The sequence below is a fragment of the Crocodylus porosus genome, unplaced genomic scaffold, assembly GCF_001723895.1.
Source record: "Crocodylus porosus isolate Cpor-Errol unplaced genomic scaffold, CroPor_comp1, whole genome shotgun sequence".
In the NCBI taxonomy this organism is placed as follows: Eukaryota; Metazoa; Chordata; order Crocodylia; family Crocodylidae; genus Crocodylus; species Crocodylus porosus.
This window is the reverse complement of record NW_017728931.1, coordinates 73,809,030-73,830,607: the sequence shown is the minus strand read 5'-3', so window position 1 is coordinate 73,830,607 and position 21,578 is coordinate 73,809,030. Positions and strand designations below refer to the sequence as shown.

General features: G+C 43.3%; 1 protein-coding gene across 2 annotated transcripts in view; it reads left to right on the top strand.

Annotated features, from left to right (window-relative positions):
• The window catches only part of NAV3 (neuron navigator 3), a 787,742-nt gene that overhangs the window by 680,466 nt on the left and 85,698 nt on the right, over nt 1-21,578 (top strand). The window lies entirely within an intron of this gene.

Below are 21,578 nucleotides of genomic sequence, written 5' to 3'. Positions count from 1 at the left end.
TCTTGGGACTGGGAATCATGCCCCTAACCTCTGACCTTTGCCACCGGAAATCCCTCCCCTTGCCCTAGAAGTACTCTTTTGGGGAAGAGGGTTTGCCTTCGTAGAGAAAAAACTCAAATTACATACTAAAAATCAAACACCCATAATAATATATTGTAATTTAATTTAAAAATATATATTTGTCCTGATTTGTGTGCAATCGTGGTATATATGCAGAAGCAATTGCATACAGGGGCTTGTGGGGGGTGTGGCTATGGATGTGGGTATGGAAGCCATGTAGTGCAGAGTGGCCGGCGGGCAGGCAGTGGTGAAATCAGTGGCGGGGAGTGGAAGTGAACAAGACTGTGAGGCGTAGCACTGGTAGGGGTCTGTGGATATGGGCTGGGCTGCAACAGCAGGGACAGTGGGGAGCTGGCCTGGCTCCTTAGAGCCCCTGCTGGCTGGGACCCTGCGCGCCTGAGGTCCTGCTGGGGCTGGCTCCGGGGCACTGGCATGGGCCACACGCTTCCGCCCAGCTATCACTGGCTCCTGGGTGCCCGCTCACTTCCAGTGCTCTGCCCCAGCCCCGTGCAGCCCTGGCCCCATGCATGCCACACTTGCCCATGGAGAACGAGCTGGTGCTCAGCACAGGGGAAAAGTAGCCCCCCATAGTGGCCATGTGGAGCAGCTGCTGGGCAGCACAGAGGCGGTGGTAAAGCAGCCACACTGCAGCCTAGCACGGTGTGAGCTCTGGGCAGGCGGCCACAGCAAATACTGCCTGGCAGTGGTGAGCAGGAGCACTGCTTTCCTCCAAGCCGAGCAGCAGCTTCTGTCCAGCTGCTGCTGCCATGGCTCAACCCCGACGGGCAAGCCCGGAACCAGCATGGGGCCCAGGCTAGCAGTGGTGGCAGGGGCTCATAGCCTGTGCAGGGCTGCCTGTTTCTGTTCTCTATTGCCACCAGTGCTCCACTGGGGTGTATGCGGGCTCCAAGTTACTGTAATACAGGGCACTGGCCTTGGGGGGGGGGCTTTTTTCCCCCATGCTGAGCACCAGCTTGTACCCTGCAGGTGAGTGTAGGTTGCATGGAGTTGGGGCTTCATGGGTTGGGGGTCCTGGCCAGCAGAGGCTCTAAGGAGCCGGGCCGGCTCCCCCATCTCCTTGCTAGTGCAGCCCAGCCCATCTCCAGAAACCCCTGCCAGCCCATGCCCCATGCTCCTACCGCCCCAGTCTGGGCCTCGCAGGCTCTGGCCTCAGGCCATTGGTGCAGACCATGTGCTCCAACTCGCTTCCAATCTGCCCATCGTCGGTTTCTCACTCCCACCCGCTGACTCTTGGTTGTGTGGCTGGACTGTGGTGCTCAGCAAATCAGGGCTGGATGGACCCTGCTCTTGCAGGAGCCTACCGGGGCTTCCCCTGGGTCCTACTGCCCCATGTTCCTGTCATCTTTGACAGGAGCCAGGGGCAGATAAATATTAATTTTCTAAATTTTTTAGGGGCCCTGCAGGCTGGATAGAATGACCTGGTGTGCCAGAACCAGCCTGTGGCCCATACTTTGCCCACCCCCGGTCTAGTCTGAACAGTTAGTTTTTCAAGCCTCTTCAGCTTCCCCAAATCACAGATAGTACTGTGGATATATCCTGGCCATATCTTAATCTGAGGTGAGGTTAAAATTAAATACTCTTAATAGAAGAATGCTGGAATGTCTAATTCTAAAGCATTAGGTCATTAGCTAGCTGGTTGTTTTGTGATACAGACAAGTCTGCATTTCTGTCAGAAGAATTGTGAATTCCAAAATTGAAATAAGTTTATATAAGTCCTCAGGGCTTTTGATGTTTTCTCATCTTTGCATTTGGTAAGTGTTGTGAGTAGCAGAACTAATTTCTGCAGCTAGTCAAGCAATGTAAGAATATAATCACAAGAATTTCACTGAAACTGGCTTTGGATTTGGCCTGCTTAGACACTTTAATTAGTTTATTCTTGCCAAATCTTCAGTCAAACAACACTTTATTCATTCCGGTGCTTCTGAACAGCCCATAGCTAAAATTTGCTTAATGCAGCAAATGAAAGGAATGGTTAGGTCACCTAGTAACCCAAGGGAAGCAATACCATGTGACTGGTTGGCCACGTTCTTTGCTTAGCTAGAGAATTTTGACACTCCATATCACTTTGGAATGGTTTGAAAATAGTCTGTACACACCATATTAAATATGTTTGTTAAAAACTATTCATTAATAGGTACAGCCATTACATACTTGTCAGTCTGAGAAACAAGACTCCATGCTTACATTTTGCAATGAGTTGTTCAAACTGCTCTGCCAAATTCACTGAGAACTGTTATTTTAAAATGTGGACTTAACTCAGAACCTCGCATTATTTGGCTGGAATGTCATGAATATTTTTGTTTTCTGAAGATGCTTAGAGGTTAGAGACAATTGAATGAGTCCCTTGTTAAATGTCTGTAACATGTATGATGCTGACAAGCTGTGTCAGGAAGGTCTTGAATTCCTGAACACTATTTTTCTCTTTCACTCAACCTTAAAATAATAGTAATTTTAGTACTTTCATCTATTTGAGAGAAAGTACTTGTGGTGAGATACATAGATGTTGCCACCTTTTCAGCTGAAAATGGTGCTGTTAACGTGTATGTCCTCTGTGTTTAAAGAATGAAAGTGGCACGATTAAATGTTTTGCTACCCAGCAGAATGGACTATGGCTTTTGAAAGTGTTACATTCTGTTTTTTAAATAACCATTAAAAAGCATGTATTTCACAGCACAAACTGAAGTAGTACTGTTGGGGGGGAGGATGGTGACATCATGTCATTAAATAGTCACAATAATGAAAATCTTTAAGTTGTATAAAATACCAGTTTTTCTGTTGTTAATTTAAAGTATTAGCCTATCTCTATATATATAGAACTGGTCAATACTTGGAATTTCCTAAATGTCATAATTTTTTAATATGTTCAGAGGTAATATGGAATAAACCAAAAGCTGTTGTTAGTCTCAGTATAACAGAACATGCAAACAAACTCAGTTAAAAAAAATTCAGAAAGAAATTTTAATTTTAGAATTTCAAATATTTGTTTTGAGTTTTAGTGTATTTTTATTATTTTTGTCACATCAGTAATGATACTACATAATATTATATTATCAGGGAAACAGGATGTTAATCAGTATTAAGTAGCAGTTATCATTGATGATTTTGAAAATAAATAAGTTGAATATGAAATGGGAAAGAAGTATTATAAGGTATTTATCAGAAAGGTTGTTTTAGTTATTTTCAAAACTGTCAGTGAATTTTAAACGTGTTTGTAGCCAGCTAGGACTCGGTATTTGAAAATGGGAATGACTTTGTGTGTTTGCAGACATTATATTTAGATTGACCTGATTAGGGTTAGGTTAATCTAAGTGCTCAGATGTACATATGATAGAGGAGTTTAGATTGGGCAAAAAATGGCTGGCTCAGTCTAACTTAGTTCACTTAAGGAGGTGCACTATGTAGATTTGGCTGACCCATGCCCTGTCTAACTGAATATGTGTGCATGTTCAGAGTGCAGTCCCAGGGCTAGGAAAGCCCACCCACTCACCCCTGCCCCAGGGCTACACTTTTCTTACCCCCCTCTCATAATGACCAGGCTATTTTTAGTCCTCTATCTCTCCCACTTCCAAATAAACAACTGCACCCCTTCATACTTTTTAGCCCCCTCAGATCCTGCCTACCCCTCCCCCTACCCATACTCACTTAGATATTTTTCCCAGTGCTCCCAGCGCTGATGAACATGTGACCTTGGGGCTTAAAGTAAGCTGCATTATCATAGGTCAGGTTCTGCAAATGTGTGCACATGCCTTTTGTTTGTCCTGATCAGACCCCATAAGTTGAGGATTGGTAATGAGAAGTCTAACAAAAGAGTTTCATGGACACAGCCTGCAAAAGTTCTTTTTTGCTACTTAACAATGCTGTGAATCAAATATTGGGACACTAAGGCTAGATATATATGTTACACTTATCATGCCTTAAGTGTGCAGAAAGCACTTTACAGCTGTAACAGAGCAGATGTTCAGAGCACATAGAGTGTTTTAAAATGGTAGATCCCACTTTAAGTTAACCCTGGATAGATGTGGTATTAGACTCAAGTACTTTAGGTTAGAGCACTTTATTGAATGTCTGTACTACATACCATCACGAGTCAGGGTAGGTCACATTCCCCTAGCATCCCGGGGCCCCTTGCTGGGTGGCTTGCTAGCCTCAGATGATGTTCACCTGTTCCCAGAGAACACCAACCCAGCCCCACCCTCAAGCTGTCACATAGATGAGACAGGAAGGGCTCTGTCTTCTCTCTGCATGGCTGGGCAGGGCGGTGGTGGAAGGGAGGCCACATGCTCTGCCCCACCCAACCAGATTGCTGGGCCAGGCCTTGGGAGAGCCATGCCAGGTCTGTGCAGCAGGGAGGCTCCATTTGTCCACCTCTAGTTCCCAGTGCAGTGAAAAGCCAGGCCAGGCAGCCCCATATCACAGCTCCTGGCTGTAGCTGTCAAAAGGCTAGGGAGGAGGGAGCCCCTGTGCCTTGCAGACCCAGTGTACTTCCACCCCTGCACAAGACCCAACCCAGAAATTGGGGGGGATGGGGGGGGACTTGGCATGGGGTTTCCCTTCTCCCTTTCTTTGACTGTCCAGCTGCTGGTGACAGTCACTAGCTGGCGGGGGCTGGGGAGAAGGGCCACTCCAGCAGTCTCTTGGGAAGTGTGTGGGAATACCCCTTGCTTGTTTGCCTCAGCCTGTGCAGGCAAATGAACAGCAATTCCACCAATGAACAGCAAATGTCTGTTTGATATGCTCCTGTTCCAATTCATCACTTTAAGTAAAGTGAAATAATTATAGTTTCATAGTTTCTAGGGTCGGAAGGGATCTGAGTAGATCATCTAGTCCAACCCCCCGCCATGACAGGAAACAATACTGGGGTCAAACTACCCCAGCAAGATGTTCATCTAACCTCCCCTTAAAAACCGCCAGGGTAGGGGCCAGGACCACCTCTCTTGGAAGTTGGTTCCAGATCCTAGCTGCCCTGACTGTGAAGTAGTGCTTCCTGATATCTAGCGTAAATCTACCCTCTGCCAGCTTGTGACCGTTATTCCTGGTCACTCCTGACAGTGCACGGGGGAACAGTGACTCCCCCAATGCCCACTAGATCCCCCCCTCAGCCTTCTTTTTTGGAGGCTGAACAGGTTCAGGTCCCGTAGCCTCTCCTCGTAGGGCCTGCCCTGCTGTCCCCTGATGATGTGAGTGGCCCACCTCTGGACCCTCTTGATGCTGTCCACATCCCTCTTAAAGTGCAGCGCCCAGAACTGGACACAGTACTCCAGTTGCGGCCTGACCAGTGCTTCTGCCAGGGGCTTTTTGAATGCCAGTTCTTAGCCCATGTTAGTGCTTTACGAACAAAATGTAGGGAGTAAGCAACTAAAATCTAGGAAGTGACCAACAAGACACAAAGATGGAAAGTGACATAGGTTCGTATTGTTGTCTGTCATCCTCTGTTATCTCTCCCAGTGGGATCTTGTCAATATTGTGCTCGTGGGTCACCTGCCACATGGCTATGAGAAAAGCTCTATGTGGGGCAGGAAGCTTCCAAAATTTCACATGGGAAAGGAAGCTTATCCCAATGCCAATGAGAACAAAGTAGATTCAGTTCCTTAAACCCATGGATGTGTTGATATTAGTGTGGGAAAACTGACATAGAGCAAAGCAGTTTGTCTGGTAGTGAATGGCTTCCACATTATTAATCAAGACTAAATTATTTCCTGATTTCTGAGTGGCTATTATTGTAACCACTGCCAGCCTTCATTGGTTGACTTAAAGCCATGATTCTTAAGGTTTGCTTAAGGGATAGGACTAAACCATGTGAAAAATGTTTTTAAGTTCCAGTACAAAAGTTTGAAATGACATTTTACATTTTATAGTAGCAAGATACCAGGGAAGAGAGCTTTACTTCTCCTCTCTATTTGTCCAAGAATTTACAGGAGCTGTAATTTATTTACATCTGTTCAGCTGATATTAATTAAATTGTCTGAATCTGTATTTGAAAAATGTAATCACGTTCTCGGATCCAAACAGCATAATATAAAACAAACAGCAGCAGGGAGATAATTCCATCAAATGCTTCACTCTCTTGGTTTATGAAGTTATCACCAACATTTCTTGATGGAATTATTTCTATACATCCTACTTCAGCCAATATATTATCTTTGATGGACCATGGGAAATATAATTTTAAAAAGGATGTGGTTTAATTGCCTCATTCAAACCAAGAACATCACATTCCTATGAGCCCAGTGCCTTTTTTGGCTTGCTATCAATAATTTTGCTTATTATCATTTGAATAACAGCCCATTATGTAAAACCTTTTCTTCTGATTTTTGTATTTTTACATTATCTAGAGCTAGCTAATGACTTTCAGAGATATTTATAACATTTTAGTAACAGTTGTATATAGAGACAAGTAGAAGCAAAAAAACCTTAGACTGAAGTTCATCTGTCCTTGAGCTATGTCTGTACAGATTTTTGCATGGTTTCTAAAATTAGTATCAGAAAAATATAAATCTTTCATGGATCACATTAGAAAAACAAGTTATTTTCTCTGAGCTCTTATTCACAGACTATCAAGGTTCCATCATTTATATGCCGACTATTACTTAAAGAACCTGTTAGGAAGAAGAAATATGGAAATGTGTTAATTTTGTGAAAAATGAACTGTGCTATTTATAGGGACTAGAAATAATTTCATTTGTAGAACAATCTTGTAATCAGAGGATCTTAAACAAATCGTTTTGAATGGGAAAGTAAAAGATTCCCAGAGCGGTGCTTTAAAAAAAAAAAAGAAAGAAAAAGCAGATCTATGTATTTATTGCTATTTCTCCTTGTTGTAAACAATTTTGTTTTGAAAATGCTGAATAAATCCATTCTGAAATATACATGACATGGTTTTCTATCAATGACCCCATAGCAATACAGAATTTACACTTCACTGGTTGCCTTACTGGGGGATGACAGGTAATGCATTACACTTGAAGAGGAAAAGGAGGTGAAGTATGAGTCTAACTGACTATGTTTTCATTTAGCTATGAGGATAGAATAGCTATAACAAAATTTATAGCACCTGTAAGTTTCTAGCAGGGTCTGGTGTGTTGCTCTGATGACTCGGTCTGTGGTTTGAAACAGAGTATTGATTTTATATACTCTGTGCCATCTTGAATCTGACTGCAGAGGGTCAGTGAAGCAATTTTATGAATAATGAACAGCAGTACCCAGAGTAAAAAGATTTAAAATGGATTAATACATGATGGATTGGACTTTGAAGCAGAAAGTTTGAAAGTTAATGTATTGGCACATTACATGGGAGCTGCTTTGAATAAAATAGCTCAATTATTTTCTTAGTGATTTTTTTTTAAACAAGCAAAGAGATTATTTGTGCTCTTACTAAGTAACTAAACACTGAATCCGAACAATCACTAAGGTGCACGTTGCCTCAGGAGGGTAATCCAAATCAATAAGTTAAACTTCCTACGTAGCATATGAAGAGACCTAAATGCAAGTCATGGGCCAAAAGGAAAACGAGGGAGAAGGGGTATGATTCCTGCAGCCAGCACTATTTCTACTTTTAACCAGTGACTAATATTTGGGACCAATTAAAAACAGTTACTCTAACTCTGAGTGAAATGTTTTGTTTCCTTTTTTGTCCTTTTATAGTTTCATAGTTTCATAGTTTCTAGGGTCGGAAGAGACCTGAGCAGATCATCTAAGTAACCATTTTCTTTTATTTAAAAAAGCAATTTTTAATTGAAAGCTGCTGTTTCAAAATTAAGAGTCAAAAGGTCCCAGTGAAAGAATATTGAAACAAAATGTTTTGGCTTTTCCAAAATGAAATCTTATGGAAATGGTTTCCTCCAATTGTTTGACTAAAACTATTTGCTGAATTTGACCCAATTTCATTAACAATATCAATCCCCCCAAAAATTCTCATTCCACACTGTTTTCGTAGCATCATTTCTCCTTCAGCCAAGCTCATCCACTGGAGGCTAAACCTGTTCAGGCCTTGTTGCATTTTTAGTTCTTCTTTGATCTGTAGGCATTTGGGGCTCGTGGGCACCTATACATGTGCTGGACGTCTGTTCCAATGTGTGCTAATTAGCACACAGAGCAGACTTGATTAATCGGGTCTGCTAGAGCGTGCTAATTAGTACACTCTGGCAGCCTCCACATCTTATGTATTCAGTGTCCCCCCCCCACCCCCCGCACCTCTAAGTGGTGTCGAACAAGCTTTAGTTAAAGTGCCCCTGCCACCATTTTGATGCACGTGACACTGAATACATATGATGATGTGGGTGCTTTAATTAGAGTGGCTCTTGGAGCCACTCTAATTAAAGTGCCTCCCACCCCATCCCAGGGCACATGTAAAAGACACCCTTTATGTCTCTAGAAGCAATCTTAAAATATTACAGAACTGCATACATAAGATTTTTGCAGCACCAGAATTGTTTTGTTTATTTATTCATTTTGATTGTTGGCCTAACTTTATTTTATTTAAAAACGGCATTTATAAGTTTAGAGATGGAGAGCAATCTGCAGCATGTTTGAGTTTGAAATGCATGGGATTTGCTCCCAACTGCTGTTTCAAGCTCATCAAGGCTAGCACCGCAAATATATAAGAAGGAAGATGTTTTATGAATACTTATTGGTTTTCTTTTGCTGTATAAATGCTGAACTTTTCTATATCTTTTTTAAATCTCATTATTCCAGAGATTTTTATTTGTTGTTAGTTGTGGTGGAAAAAATGTGAAAGGTAAAGGCTCATATACCTCTACAAGAATATGCCCTATTTTAAGACATTTCCTAAAAATCAGTCTTTTCCTTCATTCTTGTAATGGACCAGACTCTAGACAGATTGTTAGATGCCATGTGGATTTTAAAAAGATGCCACAAAAGGTGCATTGGCATGAGTGAAAAAGAGACCCCTGGTATTTGTTATGACTTCCTACATTTCCACGTCAGATGCAGAGGAAAACCCTTGACTCTGTATCCTCCCACACAATGTCTTAGCTAGCGGCAGACTACTGCCAGTGGAAGTTGCCAGTTTACCACATTTATTTTCATATGGTGCACACCTCTTTTCCAAAAATTAGCTGCTGAATATTCAGATGCATGTCTTAAATGAAGAGATGCGGGGGAGCAGAAGGACCAATCCGGTAGGAGCCAAAGTGCAGGAGCCCTCTTTGTGCTGGGTGAGCATCCAGCACCGCTTGCTGAGTCAGCTGAGGCCCACCCAGATTGAGAAGTGGGAGCAGGCAGTTAAGCTTAGTTAGGAGTATCAGCTGAAGGCCCATTTCTTCTGGGGCTGGAACTGCCCAGCCGTGCTTCTCAGGCACCCTGTCCTGTAGCAAGGCAATTTAAATTAGCCACAGGTTTTTGCTCCATTCCCCCCCACACACACCTCCTCAGCTCTGAAAATACCATACTTACCAGTATTTTCAAGGAGCGATATTTTTATCTGTCCATTCTACCTTCCAAAAGCAAAGTGCATGTTTAATTTGAGGGCAGATGGTATTCAAGAAAACACAATATTTTTGTGATGAGGTAAATGTTCTTGTGTGCCTAGGCTTAAGTTTGTGCAACTTGTAAATCCTGTAAGACAGGGGTTCCCAATCTTTTTATGCCGAGGACCAGCAAGCTGTGGACAGGCAGCAACCATGGACTGGAAGTGACCAGCATACTGCAGGCAGGCAGCCAACCCTTTTTTATACTGAGTACAAAAACTCAGTATAAAAAAGGATTGGCTGCCCTTCCACAGTATGCCGGTCACTTCCAGCCTGTGGTTTACCAGTTCATGGTCACTTCCAGTCTGGCAGACAACCCTCCTGTGGACTGGCAGCCAGCCCTTCACAGCCCAGCACCGGGCTGTGGCCTGGGGGTTGGGAACCCTTCCTGCAGGAGACTGGATCCATGGCACAGTGTATGGCTATGAGAGAATTCAAACTAAACATCTTTATAAAATGACGTTCACTAATGTAGTATCAGGTAACCTTTTTGAAATCCATGGGCAACTCTTTAAACATTTAGAAAACAGTGATCGCTTTGGTGTCTGGGCACAATCACACATATGCACACATGCACCTATTTTTTTTTATATATTTTGGAAAGGTGATCTCGTAATGCCAGCTTAGTGACTGAAAAAAACTTACAGGGCAACAGGCCACACTGAAGGAGGGTAATGTTGTGATTCAAAAGAGGTCCTGCCTGTGACTTTGATGCAAGTCTATGGGCACATCTATACAAGATGTGTTAACGTGCATTGGCCTAAGATGATGTGAATTAAGGGCACATGTCTACACATGCATGCTCTTAATGCACATTAATTTAAGCTAATCATGTCTAAATTTCATGCCTACAAATGCAGGCATCAAATATAGGTGTGATTAGTTGATGCGCATTAACATGTGTAGACATGATCCAGCACTACCTTTAGTACTAGGTCTTCCCTTTGTATATAGTTTTCCACTTATAAGTGTGTTTTTTATTGTTGGTGGGTGGGTGAGGTGGGTAGTGGAGGGGCTCTGTTGGTTGAGGAGAGAGGGGGGAAGGGATGTGTGTGGATGTTGTAAGGGTAATAATTTTTCTGTTTCATTCATGTGTGTGTCCTGAGAGCGGTGCTGGGGGTGAGCAAGTGGGTAGGGTGTGTGTGGGTGGCGGGGCAGGCAAGCTGGAGTAGGCAATATAGGAGGAGGTAGTCATGCAGAGCCTCCCGCAGCCTGGGCCCCTACTGGTGGGTTCATGGCTATCCTGGGGCCTGGTGGTGGGGTGGGGTGTGGGGAGAGAGGCTGCTGGGGCCAGCACCATGGCCAGAAGGAGCACACAGCACTGGTTGTCACTGGCAGGGGCCTGGCTGGAGCAGCAGGGTGCTAGGCCTTGCTGGCAGGGGCTAGAGCAGCCCTGGTGCAGGGAGGCAGGGTGGGCAAGGAGGGAGCTGCTCATGCCACTCGTGCACTGGGCACATGGCTCCTGGGTAGGGAAGAGGCTGCCAAGGCATCAAAATTTCCCAGATGGCTGCCAGGTGGTGGTAGCTGGCTCTGGCTTCAACATGGCTGCCAAGTGCTGGCAGCCATGTGGTTGGATGCTGGAGCTCCCCCTGGTGGCCATAGGGGCACATGGAAAGGCTACAGGGACTTGGGACTGACTTTAGTCCCAAATTAGGGATTTGGGACTGACTTTAGTCCTAAATCCTTGCACATGTAGCCACCTGCATGTAGACACCTTCCAAAAATCCCTTAATGCATTTAATTCTCAATAAATTTAATCATGCTTACATGTACATGTAGTGTACATTGATGTTCTATACAGAGCCAGTCACAAGCACTGAAAAGTGAATCTAACCTCCCACTGGAGCCATGCAGAGATGATGAAATGCTGACTGATCTAGCCCTATTTTTGCTGGACTCATGAAAGCACATCCTGCCCTTGTTAGAATCAACCAAATATAACTGAAATGCAGCTGGCATCTGAATCTAAGCACTATTATTTGGGCCAAAAGGCCTTGATAAAAATCCATGTGGAGTACAAAGACTGTAACTCACAATTTTCCTTCAAAAAATGAATATATCCCAGGAGAAGTCTGGTATTCTGACCAAATAAGTACCAATAGAAAAGTAAAAATTTTGAAAGAAAAAGAAAGTATACATTTAACCTGTGCATCCTTCCTCTAGCTGCATGAAATTGGGACCAAACAAGTTAAAATTTATACCTGTGCCAACAGGGGGTTCCCGCTTAGAGCTTCTGTCAGGCATGCAGTCTCGGTGTCAATAGCTGAGATACCTACCGCAGCCCAACACCCTGTTGCTGTTCCTAGAGACTGGATGGGGCTGTCTAAAGCTTCAAGCAGTGCCTGAGACTCTAAATATTCTCAGATACCTGAGGGCATTTTTACATGTGCTCTGGAGGTTGGTGCTTTAATTAGAGCAGCTCTCAGAAACACTCTAATTAAAGCACTGCAAGTGTCTTGTGGATCGGCATCCCCACGCTTCAAAATGTAAGTGGGGTCACTTTATCTGAAGCTCATTGAAGTGTGGGGATGCTGATAGATGAGACGGGGAGGCTGGGTGGAGCATACTAATTAGCATGCTCCAGCAGACTTGATTAATTGATTAGTGCTGCCCCTGGTCCCATGATTAGGGCAGCTAGTTAGAAAAAAATCAAGAGACTGTGGAGGTTGCCTACTGATCTGCAGTAAATTTCATTGTTGTTAGTTCCTATTCATTGTATGCCTGTATTTATTGAACTGAGTGATCACTACACAGAACTTCTGGAACTTAGTAATTTTTAGGGATACATTCAAGGCAACAAAATGTGCTATATCCACTTATCAGACAGAAGCTGAACTCAATCTATACAGGATATGGAGTTCTGAAGTTTCCATTAGTAACAGAAGTTCTCAAAGTAGTTTTGGTATTGATTCTTATTATGTATTGTATGTAAGTACTGTGATCCATACAGCATAAGACTCAGTGACAAGTGGGAACTCCCCGACTGGTCACAGTGCTACTGGTCTCCCACCTATCTCACCTGCCATGCTTTGTTGGTACATTAATTCTGTTGTTAAGTAGGTGGGCAGCTGCTGTTCAAGGGCCCTGATGTCTGAGTGCCAAAATATATGCTCCAATCTTTCTTATATGTACCCCATGCCTTGCTGATGTAACAAGGCCTAGCACCCAGCCTCCACTCTGGGGCTCACACTGGGCCTTCACCTATGTGGCTTGGCCTTGAGTCTGGCAGCACACACTGGGCCTTAACCAACTTCCTCCTGTCCCCGGGGCCTCACAACTACACCCCAAACAATCTGCCCTTTCAGTCAGGCTTTCTCAACTGCCTCCTCATCTCTGGGGCCTCAGAACTGTGCCCCCAAAACTCTCTAGGGCCTCTTTCAATACTCTGCCCTCCTACTCAGGCACGGGGTTAAACACCCCATAGGCTCAGGTGCCGCTCTGCCCCTGGTCTTGTAGCCAGATAGCTCCCCCAGCTGCTCTCCATAAAGGGGATGATGGTTTGCCCCATTTTCCCCGTGGCTCCTACTCTGCCACTCTCCAAATTGGCCTCCGGCCCAGCTGTGGCCTCAGGCCCCCAAAGGCTTACCTGGACCTAGCTCAGGCTCCAGGCTAGCAGGGCTTCACAGGGCGCCAACTCATGCCTCTTTCCCACAGGGCTTCACAATTACCACTCCTGAGCAGCCCTTCATGTGCCCTTTTGCGCCCTACTCTACACCACCACCTCCACTGAGACATATACTCCACCCCTTTCTCTCGGGCCTGGGGTTGAACACCCTTCAGGCTCAGGTGCTGCTCATTGGCATACCTGGCCCACCTCGCTGCCGTCTCTCCAGGGCCTGCTGTCAGACACCTCACCACAGGCTCGGGTGCCACTCATCAGCGTACCTGGCCAGCAACTCTCTCTCCCTGGGGTCTTACACCCCACTGGGCTCAAATGCCACTCATTGGTGTGCCTGGCCCTCCTACCCACTCTCCAGGGCCTTGCGCCCCCTGGGCTCAGGTGGCTATAACCATACCTGGCTCTGTCTCTGCCTCCAATGTTAAGTGACCCACCTGAAGGCAGGGGCTGGTGTTATTAAGGTGCCCCAACCTATCTTTCACTGGGGAGGTGAGCAGTCCTGCCACCAGCAGTCCCACCAGGCCTTCCTTCCCTGGCAGGGTGCAGTTTCAGGTCATGCCCAGAACCTGGAGCCTCCAAGCCATCCCCCTAGCTCCTGCCCTTACCTCCAGGTTGTCCCTGGAGCAGCAGCTCTGCCAGGATATATTGATTCCATAGTGTCAGGCAGCACCTGCTGCCTCCAACCCTGCTGTCCTGGGACTTAAAGTGGCCACTCATCAGGGCTGGGCTGCACCTGCCCACTGCCTGATCCAGGTCTTAAAGTGTCAGAGGACTTCAGGTGGTCTGGCACCCAGCTTCCCCTGAAGATATTTGCTAGGGAAGGCTTTTCCTTGCTGCTCCCCAAAACAGGTTCCCCCAGTGCCTGTAATAGCCCTTCAGTGGTGAGCACCCCACTGGTGCTCTGCCACAGACTCCACAGGCACATTTACTGATCTATAGTTTTCTGCCATTTTTTTATTACATGGGCCACACATTCTTTGTAGGGTGATCAGGTGATGTCTGGCTTTTTGAGATGCTGCTGCAAAGGATTTATCCCTGATCTTGCAAAACGGGTTCAGCAGTGTCTGATCCCTTTTCAAAACGTTCCAGCTTTGGTACAAATACCTAAGTTTGTGAACTTTCAATGAGCTTTCTGCCAGCAAAGAAAATGAAAGCTATTTGAACATTCATGTAGAGCAAACACAGTAGTGTCAAGAGCACGGCTGAATTAAGTTTATCTTAGAGTTTACCCAGCTCCACAATCTAACTGTATGCATATAGTATTTTGACTGTCAGACGTACCTTTATTTCTAGAGCAACATGAAAGTAAAAAGGCCTATCAGAGGCTTAAAAAGAGCTCTTTCTAGTGTCAGACTTTAGTGAAACAAGGAGAAGAGTGATAATGGAAATTAACCAATGAGCATACACATGGTGTGGAGAGCAAGTTTTTGATTCTTAGAATTCTTTGAATGCTTTGTACGTTCAGGCACTTCACAGAGCTTTCTGTGAAGTATTTGGAGCAACCCATAGAACATGTGAATGTTATAGTATTAATAGCATGCCATCTGTGACAGAAAGGAGACAATTTAGAAGTACAGTTAGACAATTTAACATGAAAGAATATTTCGGGCCGCAAAACCAGCACAAATTGTTTAGACAAGTTTCAATTTAAGCAAAGCATGAATAGAGAAAAAATTAGCCAGTTTAAATAATATGATAGGTTCATCTGATATACAAAGGCAAGCACAGGAGTAGGTCATTTTGAAATAGGTGAAAAAACATTAGGAAAATTACTTCATTGAATTCAAAGAACATAGGAAATAAACTTTCTGGATGAAGACTATAACCTCATGGGCATAACTGAAATTTTCAAATAAGTATTAGAACTGACAGGTCAGTACAGATAGATTCTACTCACAAAACTGCTTTAAAAGAATTGAGATTGCAGGATTAAGCACTGAATACTTGTAAAATATCAAAATTAAGATGAGGTATGCAACCATAGGATGGCTGCCTTTCACATATGCATTTAGTATGTTCTCCACAGGACCCTGCCTCATTTATTGCACAGAATAGTCAGGGTTCATTTTATGAGCAGTTATTCAGCCTTGTATTTTCTCCTTATTTCTTAATGTGAGTTGCTTACTAATTGTACTATGCAGATGCTGCTCTGTAGACATAATTACTACATTCTTTTTCTCTTGATACTCCTTATTGTAATATCTTAGTATTTCACATTATATATAACGATGAGGAAATAGTATTATGCCCATTTTATCAATACATAGAATTATTAAGGCCTAAAAGGTTTAGTATTTTTAGGTGCCTATTTGAGACTCATAGCACTAGCTTGCTTGAACTACTTACAATTATGCAGCACTTTGTATAGCAAAGTGAAATTTTGTGTGTTCAAGTGTTGACTAAGGCAGACCCCAGGTTCCTGGTGTATGGGAATATATAGTTAGTGACTACCCTAGAAAAGTTTAAGTTAAGTGACATGCCAACTATACCTATCTCTTCCTTCAACCTACTGCTTTATTTACTATACACCTTCCCACTTCTGCTGCAAATGAATCTGGGATCTTACAAATAACAGTCTTCTCCACTACACAGCTATGTTTCATTTCCAGGGAATGTCTACACTGGGAACAAAAAAACTTTCCCTGCACTGTATATTAGCAGCACAGGATCAAAATTTGATACCTGGAGATCCAGGTATCAAAAAATACCCAAGGGGAAAAAGCAGGGCAGGACATGGTCCTGGACTGTGCCCTCAGGCAACTGGAGGCTTGGGTCCTCCACAGAGATGCTCTGGTAGCCAGCCAGAGTGTCTCTATGGCTGGCCCTTGCCCTGGTGCTGAAGCACACTGCCTGTTCATGCAGGACAAACAACAGTGCAGGCAGCAGTGACCTAGACCTGGGCTCCATTCCAGGTAAGTAGGGGTTGGGGGAGGCTGAAGGAGGCAAGGGGTTACTATTAAGGCTGCAGGAGACTAGGAGGGGGGCAGCTCAGAAGGGATGGGTCCCCTGCCCACTCCTCCCGCAGGGCCCACATGCCCCTATGTCATGCCCACATGACACTCAAGTGCACCAGGCTGCAGCCTCTCCACCTCTAACTCCAGAACTTCCTCCTAGGTTGTGGTTGAACTTCGACTCCCCACCTTCTTATTTTGGGCACCCCACCCATGGCCCCACCAAGTCCCGGAACCTCCTGGTCAGCCTCCTGCTGGCCCTGCCCAAGTGGGCCCTGTACATGACCAGGAAGGAGGCTCTGGCCAGGAAGGTGCTCAGGGACTGTGGGGCCTCATTCCTCTCAGTTTTCCATGTACATTTCCGGGCAGAACACCAGTGAGAGGTGACCACCAGCTCCTTGGACACCTTTCAGGACTGGTGGGCACGGCTCAGGTGGCTCTGCTTGGTGTCCTCCTCAGGCTCACTTATTTTCACGTTTTGAACCTTTGACCTACACAACACTTCTATCCTCTTTTTGCTTTAGTGGTCCCAAGAATTTAGTTGTACTACTCATTCATTAGCCCCACAAGGAGCTACTAGTTAGCCATGTGAGCCCTAAGGTCCACTCTAATTGGGTGTACAAATAGACAGGAGCTCCTGGCGACTGACCAGTTAGTATCTGGGGACACTACCCCTTATGCCAGATGGACTGCTGAAGCAACATCCCAAATTCACTTTTTAAAATACCCCAAAATCCATGTTCTTCCACAATTAGAACAAAAGACGATTATATATATATATAGTGACAGCTCCATACCCTTGGCTAATTTTCTTGCATAATTACCTCCAGTTTCCATCCCAATGTCTTTTTTTTACAGGCATCATCTTGTCTTCCTTGTCTTGTTGTCTTGCACTCAGTTCCAGTCTCCTTATCTAGTCATTCTTAGTTCTTCCCCCTGATCAAGTCCTTGTCCCCAGCCAGGCCTAGTTTCACCCTCAAGCTCCCTCTCCATGTTCTTATTTCTGTCTTTCCCATTGCAGTGTCCAGTCACCCTCACCCACATGTTATATTCCCTTCATAATGGAGTACAGATTACAGTCTTCTGTATACGTCAAACAATCCCTCTTCTCCTCCATGCAAGCCACTTGTCTTTTTCGTTCAGACACTGAATTTGCCCAGCTTTAACACTCCAGGCATTCAACAGATCAGTTGCCACTTATTCACCCTGTCTGTTTTAGCCTTCTGCCCAGCTAGTACCTATCTTCCCAGGACCCTCAGTTAGTTCCCCATCACCCATCTCTCTTTGTCTGTTAGTCTCAGACTCCTTGCCCAGTCAATCACAGCTTTCCTTTCCAGACCCAGGTCTCCTTGCCTTCTATCCCAGTTTCCCCTAACTCCCCTGTCACAGTCTCCTTACTTCTTAACTCCACTATATACTCCAATGCCCCATCACAGTTTCTCTTTCTCACTCCCTGCCACTTTCTCCTCCCAGTGTCCCTCTCTCCCACCCAGTTTGTTGTCCTAATGTACTTCACCTGCATTTCCCCTCCCCACACTTCGAGTTTTTACAACCGAACTCTTTCCCCTCTGTATTCAAATCAGTGAGGCTGCCAGAGTTCAACAGGTGTGTCAGTAAGAGCATGATAGAGAGAGAATGACCTTGCTTTTAGTTCACCTGCAGACTTGGATCCAAAGTTAACATGCCTTGCAGGAGCTCATAACTATAACTTCAAGGAAAGTCCTGCTCAGTCCTAGGTTGGAAAATGCCCAGTGAGGAGCATCAAGGAAATTAGCTGTTAAAATTCTGTATGGAGCTCCCACACACTGGTTTTTCCCAAGCTTATATCTGGCCCAATTAGAGTGGACTTTCAAGGACAAGGAAAGGTACATCTCTAACACAGACCTTTTCTGAATTCCAAGACCCTTCTTCAAAGCACTGCAGAAGGAGGCTCTAGGGCAGTGATTCTCAACCAGGTGCCTTGAGATCCTTTCAGGATGCCATGTAACATTAGCATGGTAAACTGGGCAAAGATGATTCACAAGACAAACCCAGAGATTTCAAAGAGGGATCCATAGCATCAAAAACATTCTGAATTGTTGTGGTCTGAGTTCTTTGCAACAAAAGAATTATTATTTTTATTATTTATTCTATTATTTTTTCTGCAGTCAAAAAGGAAATGAAATCTAAGAGGTGGCGTTTTTGAGGGGTACATTGAGTCTACTGAGGGGGTGCCATGAGTCTAAAAAGGTTAAGAATGCCTGGTCTAGAGTTTTAAATGGCTTATGGAATTTTGTAAGAAAACCACATTTTCTGGTAGCATTGTTTTAAAAAATAGTTGAATGGGGTTGCCTAAAATCTCCTAAAAACTGAGCTGTCCTCCAATATGAAACAATTCAATTGGTTAAAGCTTCACGATGTTATAAGCAATTGAAACAGGTAATATTGACACAAAATGTTATAGCAGCTCCATTTGTAAGAAAATGTGCAAAGGAGAGATGAAGGAAACAATACACGAGGGCTGTATAATATCAGATGTCTCTATAATGTCTCTCCTTGAGAGTTAATAGTGTGGCGGTGAAAGTTAAAAGGAGTTAAACAGAAGTTACAATGGGTGTCTGCTGCAGGCTACCAGGAGCAAGTGGAGAAGATGGAAATATTTTTGGATTAGTTCTCAAAGTGCTATATATCTGAAAACATCTGTATACTTGCCCATAAAGCAAAAGCATTTACTGTCTATTCAAGTAAATTTCACTCAGTTATCCATATATTGGCTTTTAGCATATTTCAGTTTATTGCATAAGCTGAAACTATAAAATGATAGAAATGATGTGAACTACTACTTTACAATAAGGTGGAATCTTTTGTACTTATGTGTCTGCCACATGATGCAAAACACTGTATAAATCGCCATAGTTAACTTTTGAATATCTTCACTAGAATTCCAGCTAGGAAGGCGACTTCACATTGTTGTGTCTGTATTTTCAGTAGTAGCCAGACTTAAAGGAATTCCAATGGAGAAATAGTGAAACAAGTATATAAAATAGCTAAGCTGGTCCTAATTAGAAAAAAAATATTACTGGAGTAAAATGCAGTCAGAAATTATGTTTAAGATCTTCCAAACATTTGAAGACTTCTGACCGCTTGAGATCAGAGAAGAATTCTGGCCATATATAGAAAAGACTGTGAAAGGTCTACAGAGTAGGTGTCAAGATAATCTTCTGCATATCTTCCAAGACAGCCAAGGAGAGTTTCCAGAGCCCACCACTAATCCATTAGGGACCGCAGCTGTGCGATGAGTGTGAAATATTACAAAGAAGACATAGTAGAGTGAAAACAAGAAATGAAATATCCCTTCCCCCAAGAGACTTGAGCTGCCAAATACAGATATTGTCTGCATCTAGATCTTGTTACAAAGCTTTCGTTACAGAGTTTTAAAATTGAGATAATTTAAAAGATTTGAATCTTCCTTCTGAAATGTTTACTGTTCTAGCCTTAATAAGATGAAGATTCAAAGGAAAAGCAGAATTACCATGGATACATTGCTCCTAGTTCTCTAGCTCTTACAATAGACCATGAAATATTGTAAGTCAGGTTTTAATAAATGGGAATGACTTATTTGTACTATTTTACAGTAAAACATAGAACTTTTTGTTACTTCTGAAAGTATACAGCTCATATCAGATCTTGCTTATGATTGCATTTCTGGGTTAATCAAGGTATATTGTCTTTTTTCATACCTAATCGCATCTAAAAGTACTTAGCTGTCATATATGACAGTCTTGCAAATGTATAGTCCTGTATTGCAAGTAATATTTGAATAATAGGTTTTGGTATCTGAAGCTCCCTATCCTAGCCCGAGGCAATGCTAAAAGGGTAAAAAAGACAATAAGTATAAATGAATAGTGCTTACAAAGGCAGTTCTTAGATGAATATGAGTGATTTGTAAGGTGGTTTTTTTTATAATCACTCAGATATGAAATTGTATTCCTAAGTCACTCTTTTGTATCTTACATGGCAATGATGCAGAAGAGGTATTTATTTGTAGCCCTTATATTGAATAGTAGAACATACAATTCTGTTATCTGCTCTTACCCTCCTGAAATGTTTCTCTTGTCATTGAGGTCATGTACTAATTTGATTCCGTACCTTTGGCAAATGCAGGCATGCTCTCTCTGGTTGCTGTGATACTAACCTGATTGATCATGGCTCACTTCCCTATAGACTTTAATAACAATGCCCTCCATATCAAGTTCTTTGTCAATGCTATTGTTACTTTCCAAAGCCTTCAGTGAAGTAACCATATTTGCATATGTAAATCAAGGGTCCTCAGGGATTTCTGTTGATTTCTCTAAACTAATACAGTCGACACCTGTTTGAAGAGATACCTGATATAAAGATATGGGAGACTGAAAGCCCTGATATAATAAAGGCACATTTGTTGATTTGAACGTCATGAATGCATTTTAAGTAATATACTGATATGTTTTACCCTTACTGGGCTGGTTGGCTGTGTTCAAACAAACACAAAAAGTTTCAGAGGGAGTGAGCCAGACTTTGATTACCAAGGGAGGTGATGCTAGGAGGAAAGTGCATTGGGGCGACTTTGCAAAGGAACAATCATAATGCCTGCTCTCATTTGACAGCTCTCATTTTTAAAAGCAGGCAAAATGTTGTGTACTTGTCTTGGTAACCTAACGTACATATGAACTGTACTAATAGGCACTGCCTTTGTCTATTAAGTAGCCACTTTATGCTTTTTTTAATATTAAGCTAGAATCTCTTGAGTTCCCATAGTTCCCCTAACTTTCTCTATCTACCCTGCATGGGGTTTTCTCTATTGGACTTGGGACTCAAGGTCAGAATGAAACCCTTGAGAATGGTAATCAGAGTAGGTCCAAGAACCTGCCTCTACTCCTTTGCCTTCCTTATGACTCGCATGAGAATAGGTGGATGGAAGTGCCATAAACCTTGCATTTCCCTCTACCATATCACACCGAGATTTCCTCAGGCTGAATGGTTGTGTTTTTATGAGAATTGTAATGAATGCTCCATAAGTAATCAACCCCAGTGACAGCATTGTTCAAGAATCCTATTTTGATGACACAGCACCCACCAAAAAGGCTTAGACAAGAAAACAGAGCTATTGGAAATAATTGCTTTCCTGATGGATAGCTAGTTTGAGCTGTGGAAGGGATATTCCCTTTAGTTTTCTGTAGGCTGGGGTTCTATTGAGTAATCTAGGCTATTAATAATGCTTTGACTAGCAATACAGGTAGGTTTAATGGATTTCCCTGCCATTATACTGAATGTGACTTCAATGAAGCATGAAACAACCTGTTTTAATGACTTATACTGGTATTTTCCCAGACCAGGCATCCTGGTCTTTCACTAATTGAACAGCTAGCCATACACATTTGACAATGACTAAATGATTAATTTAAATCTGAACATTAATATGCA